This window comes from Liolophura sinensis, chromosome 1 (genome assembly GCF_032854445.1).
Source record: "Liolophura sinensis isolate JHLJ2023 chromosome 1, CUHK_Ljap_v2, whole genome shotgun sequence".
Taxonomy (NCBI): domain Eukaryota; kingdom Metazoa; phylum Mollusca; class Polyplacophora; order Chitonida; family Chitonidae; genus Liolophura; species Liolophura sinensis.
Genome location: NC_088295.1, coordinates 28,979,670 through 28,991,286, shown reverse-complemented (window position 1 = coordinate 28,991,286; position 11,617 = coordinate 28,979,670).

Sequence of the window (11,617 nt, the reverse complement as noted above, 5' to 3'; positions counted from 1 at the left end):
TGTATGTGATTATACCAATAAATACACAAAAGACAGAAAAATGGCTAAATCAAATAAAAGTTTTACTATACTTATTAGTTGTAAACTAGTTCGAATTTCCTGTTTACTCGCGGATTCGTCCTTTCTCAATATCCACTTTCTGCGGTACACAAAAGATGTCCTGCCTGTGGGTTGCAGGGTCGAACTATAACTCTCATTAAAAAATACTCAGATCACCTGGTTATTAGAACCAATCATTCTACATAACGTTTTCTCTTCACCTTCAATTTCCGACTGCACGTATGCTGATACCACCGAGCATTCGAGCATCCGGCATAGAAAATATAACAGGCGTACTTATCCTTATATAGTTGCTTGAGTAAGAGACGTAACCTTTAAGGCTTATTCTGCTTTATTTTCGCAATGTTATCATTCCATCGGGCATTACAACATAGCCTATACGAATACTTACAACATGTAGTACTAGATGTTATACTGAAGTGATACTGACCATCGACCTCTCACCTATATATACATGAATACGAGGCGAAAACGTAACGCCAACCATTCGAAAGTCACATGGAGAAAACATGGCGTGAATGTACATATATTCAAAGGGGCAAGATGCCAGACTGTTCATAGATGAATATATATATATATATATATATATATATATATATATATATATATATATATATATATATATATATAATACACAGGTGGGATTTTTTCGTGAGTGTACATATAACGCCAATAAAGGCTTCCATATTTCATTTTTAAAAGGGGTTTAAGATTTTCGGCTTGAAACCTTATTATTATTGTTAGGATTATTATTATTCTCCGCAAAACTGTTGTCACGTTTGTAGCGAAAACGGTCAGTCATAAATTCACGAAACTTTGTGTGTTTTAGGGTATGAGTTGTGCCCCGTAACTTTTGGGATAATTTGGCCTCGTGACTTATATTGGATTTAATGAAAACGCTTTAAAATGAAACTCTTCATAGGCGAATAAATCTACTGAGATAAAACTAGTGCAGGTGATTTCCCCATGACCTTTTCTAAAATTTGTAGGTTGATTTTAATAACCGTTTAAAATAACCAGAATAAAGCATTATCTAGTACAGTTTGATGGTAAAATCACGAATCTACAATTAGTTTTCGCTGTTCCGTGTTGTTTTCACGCAAATAGCAACAAAATGTTTTTTAAAACTCTTCGAAAGTCTCTATCTACTTAACATGGAGGCTCCATGCAAGAGCAGTGGATCAAAGCCGCGTTATCTCTATGCTGGCCTTTAGTATTATAAACCCTTTGTATTTGATAGCTGGATGTTTCGATTTCAAATCCAGTATATTTCTTTTCTTGTTTGCCGCGTTCATTTTTCATTTTCTACATATTTGTAGACCAACTGTACCCCGAACTTTTATTTTATTAAATGTGTGCAAGTTCGAATCCAATCGTCGTTAATTTTCACATCAGTGGTGAAAACATAATAGAGACCATGCGATAAAAGGCCAAAATTAGTTCAATATACACAAGCAGAAGTAAAAAAACTGTGAAATGTTTGACGGTAAACGTATGAAATAAAATAAACGTATTTGAACCCATGGATGGCATGATTTGCACAGCGATTTTAATTGCATTTCCACTGCCCTACAAATGCGCCCGGGTATGGCCAGGAAGAAATTTGAGCTATCAGTGGGGGTGGGGGGAATGGCTCCGTGGCTCAGTTGGTTAGCGCGCCAGCGCAGCGTAATGACTCATGAACCTCTCGCCAATGTCGTGGCTGTGAGTTCAAGTCCAGCTTATGCTGGCTTCCTCTCCAGTCGTATGCGGGAAGGTCTTCCTGCAGACCTGCAGATGGTCGTGAGTTTCCCCCGGGCTCCTTCAAGTTTCCTCCCACCATAATGCTGGCCGCCGTCGTATAAATGAAATATTATTGAATACGACTTAAAACACCAATCAAATAAATAAATAAATATTAAATAAAAGCATGTAAATTAAATTTTCATTTTAACGGACGGGAAGTAACATCACCAAAACCGCAAGTTCTTACATCTCCTTACAAATAATCCTAGAGACGTCGGATAAATAACATTTATACTTTCCCCAATGCAAGTATTGACCACTTACGCCACTCAGAAATGAGGTCATCGTAACCGAAAGAATGCAATACCCTTTACACATGACCTTACAAACATAAGAAGAACAGCATTCTATATGCCAATTCATAGATGTGTGACCTATTTTGGCCACCATAATGCTATTGATAAAAACGTTTAAAGTCCTTTTCTGAAGAACGCTTAATTCGATTGAGCAGATACAATATGTTCGGGCAAACTGAGTTTGCAAAAATTACTTTTATATCTTGAAAACTGTGGGAAAACATTAATTACCACATTTATCACGTGACCAAAAATGATTTTCAGTATTATGCGTATACTACCTGACGACGTTTGACATGCTGGTCATATTGGATCGCGTTTCTTTTCTGTGCTTTACGGCTTTGTTTCCAAGTGCGATATAGGCTATATTTCAACTGTTTTAGTTGAAACTTGCTTCGTTCAAAAAGGCCATGTATCTTTTGTCTGTGTCTAAAATCGTTAAACTATATCAGTAAATACAGGACTTGATGAGTTTCAAAAATGTTTAAAGACGGTTTACTATGTTTTACATATTTGCAAGCTCACAATGTGTAAAATATCGACATGTACATGGATTTCTAGGAACAATGTACAGTTGCTAATTCCAGTGAATAAAGACACCTTTCAATTATCCGAAAGTTTCATATTATGGACATACCAGCTTGAACCCCGGCATCGCTGCTTTAGCATCTGTATGTATATGTGTTCTTCCTTGTGGAGGCCAAAACAGGCTTCCGTTTTTCAGTTGAGCGTGTAACATATACTTGAGTTAGATTTCTTGGAAGATTTCGTTGTTTCCCCTTCGCCATCTACAAGAGTTCAAGGCTATCGGGCCTATATACACGCCTACATTTCCATCAGACATGGACGTGCTCTCACGAAACTATTACGTTCCCATTACAATGTATAAGGTAAAATTTCTTTACATTCGGGTATTCGGGTTGTCTTGGCCCTTTATGCTTCTTTTCTTCAGGATGATCCTTTTTCATGCAGAAAGGTCAACTTGACACTAACCTTCCATGGGCTACATACTACTTCTCAAGGTACACGTGTCGTCTAAAATGTCTCATTGGGGAAGAAATCACCTTGTCTAACACGTCTTGGTCAGCGCATGATTAGCAAAACTTAGACAGTAGCATATAACCCACGTACTGTATGCGTGTATTTGTGGGAAGATCCGCGTTATGTATTTTTGAGAAGATTCGCGTTATGGATTCGTCCATACTTTGTGGTAACATCTGCGCCTTGTATGCATGCAGTTGTGGAAAGGTCCGCGTTATATATTTTTGGGAAGATTCGCGTTATGGATTCGTCCATACTTTGTGGGAAAATCCGGGCAATATGTATGTATTTGTGGGAAGATCCGCCCAATATGTATGTATTTGTGTGAAGATCCGCCCAATATGTATGTATTTGTGTGAAGATCCGTTCAATAAGTATATATTTGTGAGAAGATCCGCGTTATGGATATGTCTGTACACTGTGGGTACAAATCTTCTAGCGTATACACAGGCTACAAAATACCGCATTTGTGTGTTGAATTCCGTTTATCTCATTTAGACAAAGATGCTTTTAAATCTAAAGATATTAAATGATTTCAACCGTCTAAATGATAAGGTGTATTCCATCACAGTGCAAGTATAGTTATGTTTTCCCAATATACAGCTTACACCTAAATATGTGCATATGATGCAGCCAAAGGGTAACTTTTGATTCATTTGTCTAGGTCATGGGTTATCGATGAACTGATTGATTGACAGGATCAATGATTGATAGAAAATCGATTTTATGCCTCTGTGTGTGTTTGTACTTTGAAGTAAACATATCCCTGAGAAAATTTACTCCATGAAAATTATCAATCGTTAAAATTCGGCGTTTTACTCCTGTTTAAACATTCATGTGCACGTTTGCGTGTTTAATTTGCTTGATACCCTTAATCATTTCGTGGTGCAAGGAGATAAGCATAGAAGATAAGATTAAACATGAGATACAATTTGTCGAATCCTTTGAGAAGAAATGTTCTCAGCCATGTTCCTATTTGTAACTTGGAGCGATTAGTGCAATACCCATGTATGTTGTAGATCAGATGTTATCTGACCAATCAACGTCAGCGTTGCACTTGCGGTGGCCTCCGACGTCACTTATCGCATCATTGATTTGCTAGTTTGGTATGAATTTTAACCACTCCACCGGTGCATCAAACAGGTTGAGTGACATGTTTAGTATATAATATGCAAAGGAAAACAAAAATCTTCAGTCTAATCTGTAGATTATATCGCTTTGCAGGGCACAAGTGGACGGAACCCATGTTTGATCACTGACCATACATGATTTGCGCGGAGATATGATGATCGCTCCCGCCTCAGATCGGATCACTGCTGAGGCAGAATGTCCCGCTGTCTGTCTTATTGTACATTTGCACCTGCAGTAGGAACAGGTAGCATACCGCTATGCTTGCAGCTATATTCCTGCAACTGGGCGCCAAAACTGTTCCTGTTACGTGACCCATGCAACATAAAATCGGATCAAAAAGACATGAGTATGGAGAACATTCAATAGCAGTATTCCCTGGTGTCGTATTCCGCATTGTTCCCAGCATCCCTCGTTCATTGATGGATATTCCAAGGCAACAGCCATAAAATCAATGTATAAACCAGCGTTTTTTTTTAAATCCAAAACCTGAGAAGAAAAGAAACACAATAAACAAAATAATTTGTTTGGATTAGTGTAGAAAACAAACAATCATGATCAGCATATGATGCTTGAAAATCATCTGATTTTTCAAGAGTTAGTCAAGTACAGAATAAAAGAAGATATACAAATAAGTTTTCATGGTTACGAAATAAAATAAAGTGGAGACAAACCGAATGAAAATAAAATCTTCACGCATGTATGAAATAGGACGTAGGGGGTCCTCGAATTTCCATCCGTACCACATGCATGTATATGAACCAACTGCCACATGCATAAGTTCACTATTGTACCAAAATTACTTTGGTAATTTGTCCCTATATATGTTTGAAAACTCAATTCCATGCGGATTCACATTGGAGTAATCTCTTCTTGATTCAAATATTTTTACACAGATTTGTATACTATACCTAAAAAGTCGGGAATTTTCTTTCAAACTTACTGTTCACTTTTTCATTTTCTACCATGAATTTCGAGATGTTTCAGAACCATAAATGTTTGATCGAAAACAGGCTTAAATAGATTTCCACACATTTTGGTAACGAAATGTGGTTGTAAACAAAAGCATGTAAATGCCAAAAGATACCTAGTCGTGGAACTTTTACAGCTGTTCGACTAATCGAGTCGTACCGTTGAAAGTTTCGCGCGATTTCGATCTTTATCAGAGGGTATAGCCTCAAAGTCCGTGATTGCGGTGAACCGCCCTTATATCTTGCTGTGCGTGCTGTGTCAGAGATAAGCTGATCTGCAAATCAGCCTCTCATATATCAAAACCCATACACTCGGATATTATCTACACTTCGGTGGATTTTTTTATCTACATCAAAGGAGGTTATAAATCCGCACTGATCAAAAGAGAACCTGCTCTCGATTTTAATACCAATTTTAGCACCCGCTTCGACGAACTTCACGTGAAGGGTACTGTGAATTGAATATTGAGGACGGTAGCTTTCCCTACCAAAAAAAAAAAGAAAACAAAGAACAAAAAAAAGACAAAACAAACAAGAAAACAAAAGTGACTGCTGACACTTCTGCGTGCCAGGTGCCAAAATTGATTTGGCCCTTTATATCTTACTTCGAGTGTAAGATTCTCGAGCAAATATTGCAATCATACAGCGTTCTTCTTAAGCAATATCCGGTATGGTAAATCACAGCTTGGCACAAGATGAAGCTATTTGTGTGTTTTATGGTCTTAATGGAGGCTTTATCTCAGAAGGTGGGTACGTTCAAATATACGCCCTAACTCCTACTCTATAGAGCTATCGAGGCCTCAATGAAACAAAGTAAACTGTTAGACGACCAATCAGTCTGGGCTGAGACAAACTGTGTTTATTTATTTGAGTTGTGTTTTACGCCGTACTCAAAAATATTTCACATATACGACGGCGACCAGGTTGTTGGCAGACTTTCCCATGTCCGACAAACTGTGCATGGGTAAGGAAAATCAAACAAGCGAGTACAAAAACCATGATTTAACACATAAGCGCGTTGTATATTGAGTGTATAGTGAAGCAATTCGTAAAATACTCTGATATAAAACGCGCTGTTATACGGAAGTATAACAAATGCCCCGAAACCGTTGAATGAGGCCATAGAGAAACAACCGCAGTATGTTAATGTTATTGCACAACATAATAGCGAGCAGGTTTTAATGAATTTATCTAAAGTAGGTCATGGAAACCTTTAAAATGACATTGTTTTGATGCTGGCATTTCCCGGATAACTTCTCTGTTATGTACAGAGCTTCAAGTACGATACTGGTAATAAGACAAGCAAAGATAATCTCAACAGATTTTGATTCTATCCGCTTTTGTGGGATAAGTTTGAATGTGTAATGCAAATCGCCAATTATGTTACAGGCTTTCATGAAGTATCATTATTAATTCAATATAAATCACATATAGGGCGCTATATATTATTTCATCGAATTGGGTTGGGTCCAAACGGTAGGCACGAGGCTGTGTTAATTCTTCTATATACTTCATCCCACATATATCTCATGTATTGGCCTAAAACGTGAATGGATAAAATATATGTAGCCACCCAAATGATCTGTATATTTTCAACACACGGCATATCTCCAAGGAATCCAGCAAGCTCCCATGGAATTATGGGTACAAGGAACTCAATCTCCTCACCCTGTCACTCACAGGAAAAAAATCCACATTTAATTATTAAGTCCGTAATCGCCACCAACACTCCATAAAAGCGATACAACAATGCACTTAGAAAAATGGCACTAAACAGATTTTTAGGTTTTTAAGACGTCAGATGTTTTCATGATACACCCTTTTTAGCTGACGATTTAATCTGTCAAAGACACTGTATATAGGCAATCCAACCAATCAAGCAAACTTAGTGTCATTCAGTCAATAAAACATACTCTGTACGCCAAGTATCAAGCACTCTCTGTATCAACCAATCAAGCACTCTCTGTTGACATATATATATATATATATATATATATATATATATATATATATATATATATATATATATATATATATATATATATATATATATATATATATATATATATATATATATTGTAGTCAATCAAACCCGACCAATCACTCTTTGTAGGCAATCCAACAAATGAAACACACTACAGGTAGGCAATCCAACCAGTGAAGCACACTCTGTAGGCAATACTACCAATCACGCACACTTTGTAAGCAACTTGGCCAATCAAGCACACTTTGTAGGCAATCCAAGCAATTAATCACACTACAGGTAGGCAATCCAACCAGTGAAGCACACTCTGTAGGTAATACTACCAATCACGCACACTTTGTAAGCAACTTGGCCAATCAAGCACACTTTGTAGGCAATCCAAGCAATTAATCACACTCTGTCGAAAATCGAACCAATCAAGCACACTTTGTAAGCAATCTAACCAATCAAGCACATTTCGTATAGGCAATCCAATTAATCAGTCACATCTTATCTAGGTCGGCATTTGGAATATCGATATTAAATTCTTGTTCTGTTGAAATCAGATCTCAGTGTGCAGAATTTCTGGTGATTTGAATTTGAAAATTTGCTTAAACTGAGTGAAATATATGTCAATAGACTATAGCTACCCACAAAGTAGAGGTAGTGTTGTTTTTATTTTTAACATTTCCGACCCAGTATTTATCCACATTACTATGGGTTGTGGGAACGGCAAACATGGGTAAGGTTACTGACACGGGGCACTATATACCTAGATGCATTACGTTTAAGATAGATTGTACAGAATGATAAACGGGTACAAATTCGCGATATAGCTGCGATATTCCGCTCCGTGAATCGTGCATGTTAAAAGGTCATGTGCCGGAGCGTTGACAAATCGACCGCCAAGGAAGACTTATAGAGCAGCTTGTCCCTCTATATTAAACGTGGCAATGAAACCAATTTCACATACACCAATTTACACTGCGCGCAAAATTCTGAGCAGCAATACACTGTTATAAGTACAGATCAGCAATTGTGATCAATGACTGACTATATACTACGCAGCAGATTTTTAATTTCGATGGATCTTCATAATATTATATAATGTATTATATGTATAAGTCGATGTAAATATAGCAACAGCCTGGTATACTGTCACAAGTCATAATGAAATTCTTGTATGACCAAGCTATATAAGCGATGTATAGGTGTTAACTTTGGATGGACATTGGGCAGGTCATGGCGCTTTTTGTTTAGTGCGTATGTGAATGCGCAAGCTGACATGCTAACCGTCTATAGTCAGTCAGTTGTGAATGGGTGCAGTGTGAGTGTGTCTAACTGGTATATACCCTGAAAACAGGTTACCGGATGTCGAATGAATGGTCTAAGATGACAGGCGGTGACAATGAGTGGGGTGAGGGTGGTGGTGGGGGGGGGGGGGGGGGGGGGGTAGCAAGTGTAGCAGAGTAGTATACTATAGCAGGGCTAATCTACTGACAGATTTAAGAAATTTCGCTTTATGGTCACAACTGGTTACCGTCTTGACATATTCATTGCTTGTTCGGGAACGTAGGCTAGTTTAGAAAACTAGAGCTATAATGAGGCACTTCCTGTCTACTGTTCCTATACACTAACAGGTTTATTAGCATAACCCAGAATTGAGCAGGTAACTTATTTATGAATGAGTCTCAGCAAATGTAGATCAAGACATTTTTAGATCTATCTATAAATACGTATGTCCTATGTAATGTAGGTTAGTGTACAATGTATAATCTCTGGAGAGAAATAAGAACGTGGTATACGATAAAATCCCTGATAACGTCTGACGTTATATGCGTACTATTGATATATATGTATCGGGTTGATTCAAACCAGAGCAAACACTCACATTTAGTATATATCAAATTAAAGACCACTAAATTAACGCTGTCTCCGTCGAGAAATAGCAATAGAATGCAAAAAGTATGCGCTCAGCGAACAGAATCGGGAAATTTGATAATAGATTTATATTTGCTTGATTGGAGTTTTACGTTGTAGTAAAGAATATTTCACATCATGGTTGGAAACTGGTCTTAGGTGGGGAAAAGCTACGACCTTACTGCAAGACCTTGCCACGTACCACCAGAGGGGAAGCCAGCGTGAGCTGGACTTGAACTCCGCTCAGCAATGGCATTGGTAAAAAGCTCCTAGGCATCGTGCAGGCTGCGTTAGCACGCTAACCGCTAGTACCTCAATTTGACGGAATGGAAACAATTATTACGTGCATGTGAAGCTGATGTGCCATTTACTTATAAGCGAAAAAAATCTTCAGTGCGGCGTTAATCCCTCGTCAAATTAATAACAAAATGAAGTAAATAAATAAATGAAATATTCTTGAGTACGTCGTTTAACATATACGCCTGAGGATAAACGGCGCGGCAACAACCAGACACTGGTATGAGTAGGAAAACAAGCTCTATTATGGATCTTTACAAAGCTTCTTAGACGTCACTAGGATCATCTAAGTGCAATTATTGTTTGTCTTCTTTCCAGGCTCAGTGATTTCTCCCTTCACCTTTTGATTGTATGGCCCACAAGACTGACTGATTGATTGACTGGTTGATGGATTAATTGATTGATTTAATGAATAATTGTTCACTTACATATGCCTATGGTGTTTGTCAGTAATCATGGGTACAGGAAATCGGAATATCCGAGTTAAACCGCGATCTTTTATATCAGTCCACTGGCGAACTTTCCCACCAGATATATAGGCAATTTGACGAACTTTGCTGGGTGCTATATAAGCCTACCGGCAAAGTTCCCACGTGTTAAATAAGCCTACTAGCCACCTTTCCCACGTCTTATACAGGCCTACTGGCAGACTTTCTCACGTGTTATATAGGCTTATTGGCGAACTTTCCCACGTGTTACATCGGCATATTGGCGAACTTTCCCACGATATTATATCAGCCTACAGACTTGAACGCCAGGCATATTTATGGGATACATAGGGTCGCCAGTGAAGGTACGACTGAGAAAACGGTCGTGTGGGGACCTTAGAGTCACGAATTTTGGTCACAGTGTAAGAGCATAGGTATGATTCGGTCGAGATCGTGTATTATGCCCACATTTATATACATATATAACATATTGTTTTCCTGCAGGTTATCAGCCTGGATACATGGAATTACTGATTCATTTTTGAAAAGAATTACTTTCCCACGTAGGAGTAAATATTCTTGGATATGGGAAAAAAAACTATTTTATATCTGTGTTCCAGTTAAGCCCGCCTGAAGCCACTCACTTCCGATATGCGAGAATAACAATACAGAACTTGTGCTAAGTACTTGTGGGTAAGGATAGAGGCACCTAGAGCGCGTGCCGGGATCCACTTCGGCTCCATGTATCACGTGTCGGAAGCTGAACAGCGGGCTGACGAAATATGTTTTGTGACTGAGAAAAACAAAGCGAGCTGATTTCGGAAATCTACATGGGAACATAACTTTTGAGGTGGACTTTTTTTTTCTTCACCTCCGGGATTCACTGAGGTGAAACCGAGGATAACGAGCTTGGGTTCACACTTCACATCACTGTTTATTGTATCGTCTGCAGCCAGTAAAGAAGCGGGGCCCCCGGGGTTAGTGAAAAGGTCTGAACCCAGGCCTTGCTGTTGTAGATGGCGGATGAAAAGTGTCGCTTCACCGCCGTGGGCTAAAGGAGGAGGGGGAAAGCTTTAGAGAAAAGCGTCGAGCGGGGACATACAGCTCTAGTAGACAAGAACCAATGAAGCATCAGTTACTTCCCATCTATATACGCCATAAAGTTGGGTGATATGACCACGCCAGTATATAATTCCACCTGAGTTGGTCCTACCCTGACAATACCGTAGCTCTGTGCCTGTGATGTGAACCCCGGGGCAGCCAGTAAGCACGGGCGCCCGACTCATGTCGTCGCGTCCTCTAATTGGCCGATGTGCTGTCATTCAGCTCACGACAGTTGGCCCCTGTGTGTAGATCGCGCGCCACTCTGTAGTCAACGCACGTCTGAAGGTAACTATGGCTCGGTGTCTGAACGGGTTTTCACCATGCGTCTGACTTGTCCGTGTTTACATTGCATTACCTTATCCTCGATCCCAGGCCATGCATTTAGATAGGGATAATCATATAAACAACCAGTATGAACATAGCTCCCGTAGCTTAAATGACTCTTCCATTGTGACCCTTTAAGGCAGACACAACGCGGCTTCTTCTTCTCAAACTGGTGTTGAACGAAACGGACAAGCAAAACCAAATTTGTTGAAAGGCTTTAATAAAAGAACAAATCCAAAAAATGCGAACATTCAAAGTCGAATAAACAAGAGCTTACATTATTTATAGACTTCCAACCTT